The sequence below is a fragment of the Theropithecus gelada genome, chromosome 5 (genome assembly GCF_003255815.1).
Source record: "Theropithecus gelada isolate Dixy chromosome 5, Tgel_1.0, whole genome shotgun sequence".
Classification (NCBI taxonomy): Eukaryota; Metazoa; Chordata; class Mammalia; order Primates; family Cercopithecidae; genus Theropithecus; species Theropithecus gelada.
Genome location: NC_037672.1, coordinates 185837 through 203137, shown reverse-complemented (window position 1 = coordinate 203137; position 17301 = coordinate 185837). Strand labels below are relative to the sequence as shown.

Sequence of the window (17301 nt, the reverse complement as noted above, 5' to 3'; positions counted from 1 at the left end):
ACACCATCCTCCTGCCTCAGCCTCCTGAGTAGCTTGGACTACAGGCGTCCACCACCACGCCCAGCTGATTTTTTGTATTTTTAGTAGAGATGGGGTTTCACCGTGCTAGCCAGGATGGTCTTGATCTCCTGAACTCGTGATCCTCCTGCCTTGGCCTCCCATAGTGCTGGGATTACAGGCATGAGCCACCATGCCCAGCCTATTCTGATGGATTATTACATAGTGTATGCCTGTATTCAAATAACTGATATATGCCAGAAATATATACACATACTATGTGCCTACAAAAATTTTAAGAAATTTAAATAAAAAGAACATGGAACAATATTCTTCAATGTATTTGCTGTTCAAAGCCAAAGGAAACATATTACTAGAAATGTCATTCAACTATGTTATCAACTATGTTTCTCACCTGTATGAATTCTCTGGTGTACAGTAAGGGTTGAGGACCAAGTAAAATCTTTGCCACATTCTTCACATGTGTAGGGTTTCTCCCCAGTATGAATATTTGTATATTCATTCAGGCTTCTGGACCGTCTAAAGGCTTTGCATATTTACATTTGTAGGGGTTCTCTCCAGTATGAGTTTTCTTATGTTCATTCAGTGCAGAGTACTGTCTAAAGGCTTTGCCACATTCTTCACATGTGTAGGGTTTTTGCCCAGAATGAATTCTCTTATGTTTAGTAAGGTGTGAATATCTATAAAAGGCCTTGCCACATTCTTCACATTTGTAGGATTTCTCTCCAGTATGAATTTTCTTATGTTCAGTGTTGCAGACCGTCTAAAGGCTTTGCCACATTGTTCACATGTGTAGAGTTTCTCTCCAGTATGATTTCTCTTACGTTTAGAAAAGGGTTGTGGACCTATTAAAGGCTTTGCCACATTCTTCACATGTGTAGGGTTTCTCTCTGGTATGAATCGTTATGTTTGTCAAAGTTTGAGGATGAGGTGAAGATTTTGCCACATTCTTCACATTTGTATCCCTCCAGCATGTATTCCGTTATGTTAATTTAGTTGGAGGAACTTGGGAAATTACTGCCACATTTTTTACATTTAAATGATTTCTTATGTTTATGTCTTATGTTTGTTTGAATTTGAAAATTTATGAAAAACTTTGACACATGTATTACATTGAATTATTTTGCTTTGGGTAGTTGACAAGCATTGGTAAAGTCCATTATAACCTCCTTTCTGCACCTTACTCTTATTCACACTTTTACAGCCCTTCCTTAATTGTAAATTCTTCTGTCCACATTTCTCATATCTTCTCAGTAGAAATTTGTGAACGAATCTTCTTTGCCCTGCGCTGGCCAAAGGTCTCAGGTAAAATGAGAACACACACCTGAAAGAAAAATAACAAATTATCCCACTTACTAGATTCATATGAATATACTTTGCATATGAATATACTTACTTTACAAATCTAATATGTAAACTTATACAAAGTACATTAGTAAGATGGTACAACAAAATACCACAGGCCATAATTCCTTCACAGACATATACATGTAACAAACATATACTGATCAAAATGCTTTTGTGCAAAATCTCTAAATGAGTTAATTTTATGTAATGCCTCAGGTAAGAACAACGCCAAGAGCCCACATAGAACAGAAAGGAAAATTTGTTACATTTACACAGCTCTTCCTCCTCCCCAATATAGCATTATGTCTTTAGGAGTAAACTGCCAATTACCGGTTTCTGTCTTTAAAAAGAAGAAAAATACTAATGCACATATTCTTAACTTCTGGCTTTTGGTGGTCTTTTCAAAATCTAGTTCCTGTCTCCAGTAATACAGTGCTGAAAGAAACAGTGGTATACTTGGAAAGGACAGCTTGGGTTTGCTGAGACAAACTGTAAATGTTTCAGGAGCAGACTGCAGTGTTAAATACAGAAAGTAGGTAGAGCAAGTGATTACACACTGTTAAGAAGAAATATGAGCAAACCCTTTTAACTGAAAAACATGAAATTCCAGACAAGACACATCCATAAAACATGTATGGGCGGCTCCCATAATCTCTATCAAAGACAATTGGTTTCAGACTATGGCAGGACAAAGCAACATTGTAAAGATTGTGACAAATAGCTTTTTGTTAATCTTCAAATAACAAGCAAATATTACAATGCATACAAAATATTAGGGTGACATGGCCAAATGAAAAAATTTAAAGGTTTTCAGAAAACAACCATAAAAAATGAAGATGTGCAAATTTTTAAAATTTAACCTGAATAATTCTCAGTGAACTAAATGGGAATACATAAAACTAAATAAAATCAGAAAAATGAGAATCAATGAAAACATTAAAAACATAAATAACAGACATCATGGAGGTGAAAAATACAAAAATAATGACTGAGAAATTTTCAGAAGTAAAAAAAGGATATAAGAAATTAAGAAGCTCAACAGACTTCAACTAGGATACACACACACAGATTTATAACAAGGCACATATATAAGCAAAGTTTCAAAAGTCAAAGACAGGAAGAGAATCTTAGGAGCTGCGAGATAAAAGTGATGTGTCATTTATAAGTGTGGTCTTATGAGATAACCAGTAAATCTGTCAATAAATTTTTTTCAGACCAGAAGGAATTGTGATAAAAAGTGCTGAAAGAAAAATAGCTTCTAAGTGGGAATAATACAACCCAGCAAAACTGTCTTAAAAATGAAAAAAAGGGAAAGACCTTTCAAAATAACCAAATGCTGAAAAAGTGTATTAGCACATCTCCCTTAAAAAAAAATTTCTGAAGAAAGTATCTTCCACTGGAAATAACAATGCAAGAAAACAAAACATGATCATATGAAAATATATAACTTTCTGAAAAAGATATGCACATATACAAATATAAGGTTCTGTACCATTATAATATTGCAGAAAACATTTTAATTCTCTAAAGTTTTAAAGATAAAAGCATAAAAATAATCAAACTTAATCTGTTAATATACAACATAAAATATGATACATCAGTAACAAAGTTGAGGGCAAATGTATGAAGAAGAATGTTCAAATGCAAATGAAGTTCTTACCAGTTTAAGATATATGATTTTAACTTTATGAAATTTTATGTAATTCCCAAGATACCACAAAGTATCTGTATAGATACACAAAAGTATAAGAAGTCCTATCAATATAAAAATAGAAAAGACACAAAGGAAGACAGAGAAAGGAAATAATCAAGTAAAACAATTAAAAGATGACCACGTCTTTCTAATTAAGCAAATTATTTAAGTATTTTTGAAGTAAACTTTCGATTCAAAATAGATGCCACCAAATAAAGGGATTTAAAAAATTAAAAAGCAAGATCCAACTTGCTTTTCAACAAGAATCACTTGAGATCTAATGATTAAAGGAGACTGAAAAAGGCAAGATGAAAGAAAACATTTCATGCAAATAACCAAAAAAAAGAGGTCAAGATTATCTTATGCAAAGTACATCTTAAGTCAAAACTGTAGTATTTCATAAAATATACTTTAAAAGCACAAGAGACCAAGAAGGACATTAAACAACAATAAAAAGGTTCGTTTACTGTGAACCCATGACAAATGTGTATATACATATATAAATTGTGTATGTGTGTGTGTCAGTGTCACATTAGGGTTCCAAATATAAAAATCAAGCACTGACAGAGCAAGACAGAGAAAGCAATATAATTATAGTAGATTTTTTTTGAGATGGAGTCTCACGCTCTGTCACCTAGGCTGGAGTGCAGTGTCGTGATCTTGGCTCACTGCAAGCTCTGCGTGCCGGGTTCTCACCATTCTCCTGCCTCAGCCTCCCAAGTAGCTGACACTACAGGCGCCTGCCAACATGCCTGGCTAATTTTTTGTATTTTTAGTAGAGATGGAGTTTCACCATGTTAGCCAGGATGGTCTCAATCTCCTGACCTTGTGATCCGCCCACCTTGGCCTCCCAGAGTGCTGGGATTACAGGTGTGAGCCACCGCGCTTGGCCTGTAGTAGAATATTTCAATACCCCAATTTCTGTAATGAATAATCAAAAAAGAATATTCATAAGAAAACAGAAGACATGAAGCAGTATGTGGCAGTTATGCCTAAGAGAACCGTAGAGAATACTCCTCAACAACAGCAGGATATACACACTTCTCAACAGCTCATACAATGTTCTCCTTGATAAAAACCACCTGTTAGGCCACAAAAAATGTCTTAAAATTTGTTTTTAAATAGAAATGTTACAGATAGCTTTTAATGACCAAACTGGAATGAGAGTAGAAATTAATAAAAGAAAACTAACACTGACATATTTATAGAAATTAAAAAATACAGTCTTCAGCATGCTCTTGTTCAAATTTTGAAATATTATGAAGATGTCTAGACTGCTCAATGTAATCTACAGATTAAACGAAATCCCTGTCAAATTTCTAATCAATTTCTTGCAGAAATAGAAACAGCAACCCCAAAGTTATATAGAATTTCAAGGGACAATAAAGCACCCAACAATTAAAAAAAACGTTGGAGGCACTACAGCTCATGATTTCAAAGCACATACAAAGCAAAAGAATTAAAACAATTTGATATGGGTATAAAGCTGAACAGCTAGATTAATAAAATAAAATCCGGCATAAATATACACTGTCACACATCATAATTATTGTAGTACTGTTACTGAAAGCAAATAAATGAAAGCAATGCAAATTTCTCACCAAATGAATGGATAAATTTGTAATATTAAAATAATGAAATACTCAGTTTGTAAAGAGCAAAAAACTCAGATAAATCTTGATGACATTGTGTGACATGAAATAAGTCAGCCATGAAGACACAAACTGTGTGAATCAACTCACATGAGATATCTAAAGCAGTTTGACTCTAAAATAGAAAACAGAATTGTTTTTGTAAAGGACCAGAAAACAGAAAATGTAGTTAGTTGTTTAATGTGTTTTGAGTGTTGGCTTTGCAAGATAAACATATTCTAAAGATATAGTACATAACAATGTCAATATAATTAATATGACTGAACTCAATATTTAAAAAGATTTAAGATGGTAAAGTTTGTGTTTTGACAATTAAAATATCTAAAATAGACACAGAAGTATGACAGTTTTTGAAATCTTCAAATCACAAGTGTTTCTCCCACACACACAGAAACATAGATTTACAAATAAATAGAGGATAAAATTAGGAGAATTTCAAGGACTACTCAGCTAGGCAGGGTAAAACCACCATTGTATACACATAAACTGAACAAGTATACAACTCATAAACACTACAGGAACAATATCCATATAGATAAACACAGAGATTCTTATAATAGAAATAGACATATAACTGATCCATATTTGACTTGTGCTCCATAGTCTTTTTATTTTTTATTTTTATTTTTTGAGATGATGTCTTGCTCTGTCACCCAGGCTGGAGTGCCGTGGCAGGATCTTGGCTCACTGCAACCTTCGCCTCCCGGGTTCAAGTTATTCTCCTGCCTCAGCCTCCTGACTAGCTGGGATTACAGGTGCTCACCATCACACCTGGCTAATTTTTGTATTTTTAGTAGAGACAGGATTTCACCATGTTGGCCAGGGTGGTCTTGAACTCCTAACATCAAGTGATCCACCCACTGCAGCACTCCAAAGCGCTGGGATTACAAGTGTGAGCCACCATGCCCAGCCATGCTCCACAGTCTTATGGCGTACACAGCTGAATATTGTCATACATAATGAAAGCATCCTTGTCTTGTCCGAGATGTCAGAAAAAAAGTGCTCTGCTCTTTCCTGTTTAGGATGACATCAGTCATTGATTCGTCATACATGGACTTTATTGTGTTGAGGTACATACCATCTATACCTAATTTGTTGAGTTTCTTAAAGGCATGTTGAACGTTGAATTTTGCCAAATACTCCTTCTGCATACACAATAAAAATAAAGATGTCTAGATGTCTAGCAGCAAACCTAATTAAAAAGGTAAACACTCTCTACACTGAAAATTATTATAATACCTATAAAAAACTGAAAAAGACATGAGAAATTGAGATTTTTTTGCTTATGAATTGAAAAAATATAAAAGTGGCTATGTTATCCAAGGTGATCTACAGATTATGTAATCTCTACCAAAATACCAGAGTTTTTTCACAGAAATGGAAAAAAAAAAAGCTTAAAATTTATGGGGAACCACCAAAGACCCACAAATGGCAAAAGTAATCCTGAGCAAAAAGAACAAAGCTGGAAGCATCTCATTACCTGGCTGTAAAACATACTATAAAATTATAATGAGCAAAACAGGATGATACTGACATAAAAACAGATAAACAGGTCAAAGTATCCAGTGAGCCCAGTAATAAATTCGTGAACCTAGAGCCACGTGATTTTCAACAAAGATGTCCAGAACACGCATTTGGAATAAGACTGTCTTTTCAATAAATGGTGCTAGAAAAATTGATTATCTACATATAAAAAAAAGAAACTAAGCCCCTACCTCTTATGATATAAACTCAATCACAAATATTTAAATAGGAAACCTAAACCTATAAAGCTATTTGAAGTAAACATAGAGGAATGCTTTACGACATATTGCAGAACAAAGAATTTTTAAGTAAGACTTCAAAACATACACAAAAATATGCAAATGGGATTACAACAAACTAAGAATGCTTTGCACAGCAAAGAAAACAACAGAGCAAAGAGAGAATCTATAGAATGAAAGAAAATATTTGCAAAATATACATGACGAGAGGAAAACTTACAGAATATATAACAAACTTAACAACAAATATAACACATAATTTGAAAATAGGGAAGAGACATTTTTCTTTCTTTTGAGATGGAGTTTCACTCTTGTTGCCCGGGCTGGAGTGCAATGATGCTGTCTAGGCTCACTGTTGCAGGAAGTCAGGGACCCCGAATGGAGAGACTGGCTGAAGCCATGGCAGAATAATATAAATTGTGAATATTTCATGGAAATTTATTAGTTCCCCTAATTAATACTTTTATAATTTCTTACTCCCGTCTTTACTGCAGTCTCTAAACATAAATTGTGAAGATTTCATGGACATTTATCACTTCCCCAATCAATACTCCTATAATTTCCTATGCCTGTCTTTAATCTCTTAATCCTGTCATCTTTGTAAGCTGAGGATGTGTGTCGACTCAGGACCCTGTGATGATTGCGTTAACTGCACAAATGTTCATAAAGCATGTGTGTTTGAAAAATATGAAATCTGGGCACCTTGAAAAAAGAACAGGTAACAGTGATGTTCAGGGAACAAGGGAGATAACCATGCCTGGGAGCCGGGCATGATAGAGTCGTATTTCTCTTATTGCTGAAAACGGGCAAGAGAAATATTGCTGAATTCTTTCCCCAGTAAGGAATATTAATTAACAGTCCTGGAAAAAGAATGCATTCCCAGGGGGAGGCCTCTAAAATGGCCACTCTAGGAGTGTCTGCCTTATGCAGTTGTAGATAGGGATGAAACATGCCCTGGTCTCCCACAGCACCCCCAGGCTTGCTAGGATTAGGAAATTCCAGCCCTGCGAATTCTAGTCAAGACTGGTTCTCTGCTCTTGAACCCTGATTCCTGTTAAGATGTTAATCAATGACAACACGTGCACAGTGGGACAATAAACTTCATCAGCAATTCTAGTTTTGCCCCGGCCTTGTGACCTTGCCTTGCCCATCTGCCTTGTGATGTTTTATTGCCTTTGAAGCATGTGATCTCTGTGACCCACACTCTATTTGTACATTCCCTCCCCTTTGAAAATCGCTAATAAAAACTTGCTAGTTTTGCAGCTTGCAGGGGGCATCATGCAACCTGCCGACATGTGATGTCTCCCCTGGACACCCAGCTTTAAAATTTCTCTCTTTTGTACTCTTTCCTTTTATTTCTCAGACTGGCTGACACTTAGGGAAAACAGAAAAGAACCTATGTTGAAATATTGGGGGCTGGTTCCCCGATAGCTCACTGCAACCTTCGCCTCCTGAGTACAAGCGATTCTCCTGCCTCAGCCCCCTGAGTAGGTGGGATTACAGGTGCCTGCCACTATGCATAGCTAGTAGAGAAGGGGTTTCACCATGTTGGCCAGGCTGCTCTTGAACTCCTGACCTCAGGTGATCCGCCCAACTCAGCCTCCCAAAGTGCTGGGATTACAGGCATGAGCCACTGTGCCTGGACTAAGAGGCATTTTTCAAAACAAGAAATACAAAAGGCCAAGAAGAACATGCAAAGATGCTCAACATCACTAATTATGAGATATGCAAATCAAAGCCACAATAAGATACGACTTCACTGCAGTTAAGAGTGACTAATTAGAAAGGCAAAAAAAATTGTTAGAATGTACAGAAAAGTTAACATATAAGGCTGGTAAGATTGTAAGTTAGTACAGCTATTACAGAAAAAAATGTATCATAGGGTGACATATATTTAAGCAATAAACATCGTAAGATGTTTTTTTTAATTCTAAGACAATAAAACATTGATGACCATGTAAGAAAAAAAGAATTCAAATTGCTAGATCATATGTTACAGAAATAAACCAGATACACTGAGACAAATTCCACATGATCTTACACATATGTGGAATGTAATAAAAACATAGATGGTGAAGGTTTCATGCAACTGTTCTTAGCAATCGCTTTTTGGATATGACATCAAAGGCTCAGTAAACAAAAATATGGACATACACATAGTACTACATCACTGTATCCAAACTATTCCAAGAATATTTAAAGCAGGACTTTAAATAGATATTTACATATGCATTTTCTTCATTATTATTTACACAGGACAATTCCTGGAAACAAAACAAATGTCCCTTTAGAGATCAGTATTAGATTTTTAAAATGTGACATATACATACAATGAAATATTTCATTTAAAACAGAAAGATATTCTGACACATTTTACAAAACCAAAGCCTGAGAACATTACATTATATAAAATAGTCAAAAAGAAACAGACATTATATAATTACACTAACAAGAATATGGAAATCAGCCAAAATTATAGAAACAGGAAGTAAAACGGTGTTCTTCGGTAGTTGAAGAAAAAAGGAAAAAAGGGCAGTTTATTGTTTATAACGTATTAAATTTTACTTTTGTAAGATAATCTAGAGATCCATTGCAAAAAAAAGTAAACGTACTTAATACCACTAGACTGTACACTTGAAAATGTTTAATGTAGGGAAAAGTAAGAGAGATCAGACTGTTAACTGTGTCTATGTAGAAAAGGAAGACGTAAGAAACTGCATTTTGATCTGCATTTTGAACAATGATGTCTGTTGGAGAATGTGCAGTAGCAAAAATCAAAAGTTGGAGTGGGGCCAGGTGATCTATTTACTTGTGCTGACCGAATTTTTTCTTCAACTAATTTTTTAAGTTGCCTCTGGAGTTAATGTTCTTTTACTATTCAATTTCGGATCCCCTCTTAAGATAGAGAACAAATTTGACATGGCATAAGTAGGGATGCCTAGAGTTGGCCGAAATTAATATCTCCTAGCAACTTTTTGAAAGTCATTTAATGTTTTTGCAGTGAGCCAAGATCATGCCACTGCACTCCAGCCTGGGTGACAAGAGCGAGACTCCATCTCAAAAAAAAAAAAAAAAAAAGGAAACCCTTTTAATGTTTTAGTGTGTTTTTTCTTATTTCTATTTTTTTGTGGTTTAATTTTCCTTTTCTCTACCTGCATCCCCAAAGGAATAGAGGTTTGAATCTTACCAGATGCTACTGTCAGTCCTGGGTTGGCAACCTCTGTCTGCAGAAATGTGTAACAGTCAATTAATTTGTCTCTCGTTTCTGCAGCACACAAAATATCATCAACATAATGAATGACATAATAGTCTGAAAACCTGTCTCTAACTGGTTGAAGAGCTTGAGCTGCAAAAGTCTGACAAATAGTTGGACTATTAAGCATTCCCTGAGGCAACGCTTTCCACTGAAACCTGGTGGCTGGTTCTTTATTATTTGTGGCTGGTATAGTAAAAGCAAATTTTTCAAAATCCTGTTTTGCCAGAGGAATGGTAAAAAAGCAATCCTTTAGATCAATTATAATTAAAGGCCAACCTTTGGGGATCATGGCTGGATAGGGCAACCTGGGTTGGAGAGCCCCCATGGGTTGAATTACAGTATTAACAGCTGTTAAGTCGGTCAGCATGCACCATCTGCTGGATTTTTTCTAAATTACAACCAGGAGAATTCCAAGGCAGAAATGACGGCTCAATATGTCCCTTTTCTAATTGTTCCTTTGCTAATAAGTGTAAAGCCTCCAGCTTTTGTTTCGGTAGCGGCCACTGATTTATCCATACATGTTTTTCTGTTTTCCAAGTTAATGGAATGGGTTTTGGAGGCTCTACAGTGGCCACTCCTAAAAATGATACCCTATTCCTTTTCTTTCTTGATTTCCCTCAGCCTCAATTGGGACTTTAATGGCGTCTCCATTCTTCCCTAGCCCCTTTTTAGGGAGATATCCCATTTTACTCATTTTTTGACTCACGGGACTGTGTAGGGAGACTGGGATAGTAATCTCTGCATAGCATTGTTGTAACAAGTCTCGGCCCCATAAATTGATTGGAATAGAAGTGATCATAGGTTGAACTGTACTTTCTTATCAGGTCCTAGACAAGGTAAAATCATGGTACTTTGATACACTTCTGAGGTAGTGCCTTGTGGGGAAAAGAGAGATCAGACTGTTACTGGGTCTATAGAGAAAGAAGTAGACATAAGAGACTCCATTTTGTTCTGTATTTGAGATGCTGTTAATCTGTGACCCTACCCCCAGCCTTGTCCTTGTAAGAGACATGTGCTGTGGTGACTCAAGGTTTAACAGATTTGGGCTGTGCAGGGTGTGCTTTGTTAAACAAGTGCCTGAAGGCAGCTTGCTGGTTAAAAGTCATCACCGTTCTCTTAATCTCAACTACCCAGGGACACATACACTGCAGAAGGTCACAGGGACCTCTGCCCAGGAAAACTAGGTATTGTCCAAGGTCTCTCCCCATGTGATAGTCTGAAACATGGCCTCGTGGGAAGGGAAAGATCATTCCCCAGCCTGACACCCGTGAAGGGTCTGTGCTGAGGAGGACTAGTATAAGAGGAAAGAAGGCCTCTTGGCAGTTGAGATAGAGAAAAGCATCTGTCTCCTTCTGGTCCGTGGGCGATGGAGGATTGTATGTTCTGTTTACTGAGAAAGGAGAAAACCGCCTTAGGGCTGAAGGTGGGATGTGCTAGCGGCAATGCTGCTCTTTATGCACTAAAAAGGTTTATGGAGATGTTTGCGTATGCATATCAAGGCACAGCACTTTTCCTTAAACTTACTCAGGTCACAGAGATCTTTATTCATATGTCTTACTGCTGACCTTCTCCCTACGATGATCCTATTATCCTGCCACTTCCCTTTTTCTAAGATGGTAAAGATAATGGTCAGTGGAACTCAAGAGACCAGTGCTGGCGTGGGGCCTCTGTATGCTGAGCTCCGGTCCCCTGGGCCCACCTTTTCTTTCTCTATACTTTGTCTCTGTGTCTCATTTCTTTTCTCAAGTCTCGTTCCACCTAACGAGAAACACCCACAGGTGTGGAGGGGCAGGCCACCCCTTCAGTGCCTATGCCAACAAATCCTGTAACAGGGTTTTGTTTAGGCCAATTTTTTGGCCATCCATTGATTTTAGGTGATTATAGAGACATCAGCCCTGGTATCCACTAATCCTTCAAACTGCTTTTCCTGAATAGTGACTGTACACATGGGTCTATCCTCTGAGATGGGATTATCCCAAGAAGCAGCTTTTCCAGCAGGGTTGATACTTCTAAACCCTCCTGTTCTTTCTGTTTTCTTTTCCCCAATTGTAATATAAGGCAAAGGCAGTGTTTGAGCAATTCTATCACTTGGATCGTCACTCCAGGGAACAGTGGAGCTGATCACTAACTTAATTTCCCCTTTATAATCTGAATCAATTACCCCAGTATGAATTTGGACTCCCTTCAAATTTAGACTCGATCTCCCTAAAATAAGGTCTACCGTCCCTTCTGGCAGTGGGCCATATACTCCTGTAGGAATCTTTCGTTGGAGCTCTCCAGGGAGTGAAGAGACTATTTGAGTGGAACATAAATCTACTGTTGTGCTGCGGGGTGGGGGTGGGGGTTGTTGTCCCTGAAAACCCTGAGGAACAAACGGCTGAATTGGGAATGCACCGGTTTGTTGTGGGGCCTGAGACTGGCCCCTCTTCCTGTTTCCCAACAATGGTTGCTGATTTTTATCAAACTTTTCTGTCATTGATTAGCCCAATGGTTTTCTTTTCCACATCTTGGACACAGGCCAGGTGGCTCTTTATTTTTTGCTGTAATAGCTTGACATACTATATTCTGTTCATTTAGGACTGGGCAGTTCCTTTTTAGATGACCGATTTGACCACAATTATAACACTTTCCCCAAATGTTCTAACTTGTCCTGCTAAAGTGACCCCCCGTCATTGCTTGAGCCATTAGCATTGCCTTATGCATAGCTTCTCCAACCCCATCACAAGCCTTCACAAATTCTGTAATTACATCAACTCCTGCTGGAACTTTTCCTTTTAATGGCTTTATGGCCGATTGACATTCTGGATTTGCATTTGATAGGCCATTAATTCTACAATAACTTTTTGGGCATTATCTTCTGTAATAGATTTTTGAGCAGCATTTTGCAATCTTGCCACAAAGTCAGGATATGGCTCTTTAGAGCCTTGTCTAATTGAATTAAAAGAAGAGCAGGCGGTTCCTGGGTCCTGAATTTTTTCCTAGGCCCTGAGGCGAATAGCCCTTACTTGTTCAATAGCCTCATTCTGCATTACTGATTTTTGGTTAATGGTACTCCAATTTGGACCTGTTCCTAACAATTGGTCTACATCTATATTAACAGTGGGATTAGTAGCCTGATTTTTTCATACCTGTTCTTGTACTGCACTCCATCAATCCACCAGGTTTTAAACTGTAGAAACTGAGAGGGTGAAATGGAAGATTTAGTCAAAATTTCCCAATCATAAGGAATAAATCTATTTCCATGAGCAATGGAATCTAATAATGTTCTCATGTAAGGTGAGTTGGGTCCATATTGTTTGTAATTCCTTTCTTCATTTTTTTAACATTTTCATGGTGAAAGATTTATATCTAGCCTCAGCTCGGGTAGGCGCTCCTACTTGAGTCTCTTCCCCGGGCGGTACCGGTTGTTAACTTACCAGGAACTGCCATGCCTCAAGATCTCCGTTTTCTGGCTTTATCAATGATTTCATGCAGTGTGCTATATTATCCACGAGGTGGTGCTGTAGGATCAAGCGCCACCGTCATGGGTTGCTGGTATGGTGCCATGCTATTTGGCATGGGACACGCTGCTTGAGGTCTGTATTGAACCTCTGGAGGCGGCCAACACTGAAGCTTGGCTGGCGGCCGATATTGATAAACTACCAGCAGTCAGGTCTTATTTTCTACTGGCTGATATTGTGGATACCGTGTCTGGATTGGCATTGCTGGGATAGAGACTATCCTTTTCTACTTGATATTGTCTTGGAGTTTGTACTTGTCTAACCTGCATTTGAGGTTGTAATGTTACAGACATCTGAACCATGGGAGGAAGAGTTGATGGCCATTGTCGTTTAGGCTCTGATGGCCCCAATGATTCTGGATCTCCTTCCCCCAGTTTTGATGATTTGATGATTCAGGATATATTACCTCCTGTAATTGACTGTAGTCAACATTTTGCATTGACTGGCCCATTACAGACTCTGCTACATTTTTACAATGTGAACTTTTCATTCCTTTCTTGAACTCTGTCCCTGCCTCTTCTTCACAATCTATTACACAGCTTTCAGGGGCATCAGAAACTGAAACGCTATCTTCTCTTGTTTGAAACAGTTCTAAACCTGCTTTAATAATGGCCCAATCATTCCATACTGCAAGTGGGATTTTACCTTCCCTATTTGCTTGTTTTAATTTTTTGCCATCTTTTCCCCCAATCTTTTAGATCTAAAGTTCCCTGTTCTGGAAACCATGGGCAGAATTGTTCTATTGTTTGAAATAGCATAATTAGATTTTCTGTAGAAGCTCTAACTCCCCCTCTTCTTAAAAGAATTTTAATGAAGCTGAGATAAGATGCGTATTTACTTTCAGTTTGTCCCATTGTTACCCTGGGTTCCTCCGCGCACCAGCTTACCGCAAGGCTGACAGTGGATGTCCTCAGGAATCTCTCCTTGACTTGTCCTCAATGGTCACATTCTTAGCATACCTTCACCCTAGAGAAAGGCACCCATGTTGGGCGGCAGGCGAAGGGGTGGCCTGCCCCTCCACACCTGTGGGTATTTCTCATCAGGTGGTAAGAGAGACTGAGAAAAGAAATAAGACAGAGACAAAGTATAGAGAAAGAACGGTGGGCCCAGGAGACCGGTGCTCAGCATACGGAGGACCTGCACTGGCACTGGTCTCCGAGTTTCCTCAGTATTTATAAATTACTATTTTCACTATCTCGGTGAGGGGAATGTGGCAGGAAAACAGGGTGACAGTTGGGAGAAGGTCAGCAAGAAAACATTTGAGCAAAAGAATCTGTGTCACAAGTAAGTTCAAGGGGAGGTACTATGCCTGGATGTGCACATAGGACAGATTTATGCTTCTCTCCATCCAAACATCTCAGTGTAGCAAAGAATAACAGAGCAGCATTGCTGCCAGCATCTCTCGCCTCCAGCCACAGGGCGGTTTTCTCCTATCTCAGAATAGAACAAATGTATGATTGGGTTTTACACTGAAACATTCCGTTCCTGGGGCATGCAGGAGATGGAGGCCTTCCTCTTTTACTAATCCTCCTCAGCACAGACCCTTTATGGGTGTCGGGCTGGGGGATGGTCAGGTCTTTCCCTTCCCACCAGGCCATATCTCAGGCTGTCTCAGTGGGGGAAACCTTGAACAATACCCAGGCTTTCTTGAGCAGAGGTCCTTGCAGCTTTCTGCAATGCACTGTGCCCTTGGTTAATAGAGAATGGAGAATGGTGATGACTTTTACCAAGCACATGGCCTGTAAAATACTGTTAACAAGGCACAGCCTGCGCAGCCCGAGATCCCTTAAACCTTGATTCCATACAGCATGTTTTTGTGAGCACAGGGTTGGGGCTAAAGTTACAGATTAACAGCATCTCAAGGCAAAACAACTGTTCAAAATACAGATCAAAATGGAGTTTCTTATGTCTTCCTTTACTATATAGACACAGTAACAGTCTGATCTCTCTTTTCCCTGGCATTTTCATGTTTTTCATCACAATTAATATTTAGATCTACCTAAAAAGGTTAGTCTTTAAAAATCACCTTCAAGTAAGAAAAGTGTTTCTCTCACAGAATAACATAATCAAACAATAAATAGATCGTAATTTTACACTGTTTCTTTGATTACTCACCTACACAAGAAAAGAATGATGAACACCCAAGTAAATAAATAAATATTTATTTTTTTTCGAGATGGAGTCTTGCTCTGTCACCCAGGCTGGAGTGCAGTGGCGCGATCTTGGCGCACTGCAAGCTCCACCTCCCGGGTTCACGCCATTCTCCTGCTTCAGCCTCCTGAGTAGCTGGGACTACAGGTGCCCGCCATCACGCCTGGCCAATTTTGTTTTTGTATTTTTAGTAGAAATGGGGTTTCGCTGTGTTAGCCAGGATGGTCTTGATCTCCTGACCTTGTGATGCGCCCACCTCGGCCTCCCAAAGTGCTGGGATTAGAGGCGTGAGCCACCGTGCCCAGCCAAGAAATAACTTATAAACAGCATAGGGACAATATTTATACAGGCAAATACCACATATATAACTTTCTTGGCAAGAGAAATGTCTGATTCATATATATGTTTTTTAATTTGCTCGAGGTGAAACCCAATGATGTTTATTCAAATTAAACACCACATGGTCATAAAAGGTACAGAGGTTGTTGCTGTTGTTTTGAGACGTTGTTTCACTCTTGTTGCCCAGGCTCGTGTGTGATGGCACAATCTCAGCTCACTGAAACCTCTGCCTCCTGGGTTCAAGTGATTCTCCTGCCCCAGCCTCCCAAGTAGATGGGATTACAGGCATGTGCCACTATGCCTGGCTAATTTTGTATTTTTAGTAGAGGTTTCTCCACGTTGGTCAGGCTGGTCTTGAACTCCTGGCCTTATGATCTGCCTGCCTTGGGTTCCCAAAGTGTTGGGATTACAGGCATGAGCCACTGTGCCTGGCGAAGGTACAGGGTTTAAAATTACCATACAAATATGAAGATTAAAAACAAACCACTAAAATGGGGTCGAAAACAAGAATAAAAAATTCTGACCTTTAAAATATTGAATATCATAAAAACAATCTTTTACAGTTTTCAACTGTGACTATGTACTTATGAAGAGCTGGCATTTTGAATCTTTGGCATTCAAGGTACAGCAGTAAAAGAAAATTTATCTCAATAATTAATAAAATGCTGTGATGAGAATGAGGCATTTCATTACATTTACTTATTCCACAATTTGAAAATTTAAGCATTTTATTTCAGACACTTTGAATTTGAAATAAAAAATACTTGACATAGAACATATCAAAGTAAAACATACAAGGAGAGTGACATAGCCAGATGGCAGAATAGGAGGTTCTCTACCTAAATCTTCTATGGTTATAAAAAAAATGCAGCAGTTATGCCCTGGAAAAAAGAACCTTTATGGGAACTTTGGAATCCATGTCAAAGGGTATAAACCCAAGACAGGAGAGCTGTATTGAGAGGGCATGACCTTGCTTGAGTGGCATGCTTGCCCATCATACTCCCAGCTACAAAATAAAGTATGATTAATTCTCATTGTAAATATAGCTGTAGGACATTTGGTTTTGTTTATGCCACTAGCACCATCTGCCAAGACACCAAGGAGGATTCATAATGTCCTGTGTCTCAGGTGAAAGGACTTTAGATGCTGATCCTCTCTGTGATCTCTGAATTAGCCCCTTGCACACATCTATCATGGTGTGGAAGAAATCCTGCACATGCAGGAACCCACAGACAGAAACATGCATCTGTGCCCCTGGACGTAGGCTTGCCAACATTTATTTAATGGTGGATCTTGATGTGGCACTATAATCTGGCTCCAAGTTCATGAAACCAAAGTCCAGAAGCAGTTTTTGCTAACCTGGGACCTGCCAAAAAGCACACTATATGTGCCCCTCCAGGCATGCTGGCTGACTTTATTCTCACTGTGAATCTTGAAGCTGTCTTAAAACCTATCTCCAGTCCCTGTCGGCTAAAGTCTGGGAGCAGTCCTGCTCACCCAGGAATCTAGAGGGAGAAATGCCATGAACCTGGAAACAAACCTGAAGACTTTGATCTCAGCTGTGTATGCTGAAGCAGCCCTG

General features: G+C 38.6%; 1 pseudogene; it reads right to left on the bottom strand.

The window, feature by feature from the left end:
• Positions 1-520: 520 nt before the first annotated feature.
• LOC112625185 overlaps positions 521-17301 on the bottom strand; it is a 45556-nt pseudogene continuing 28775 nt past the window's right edge.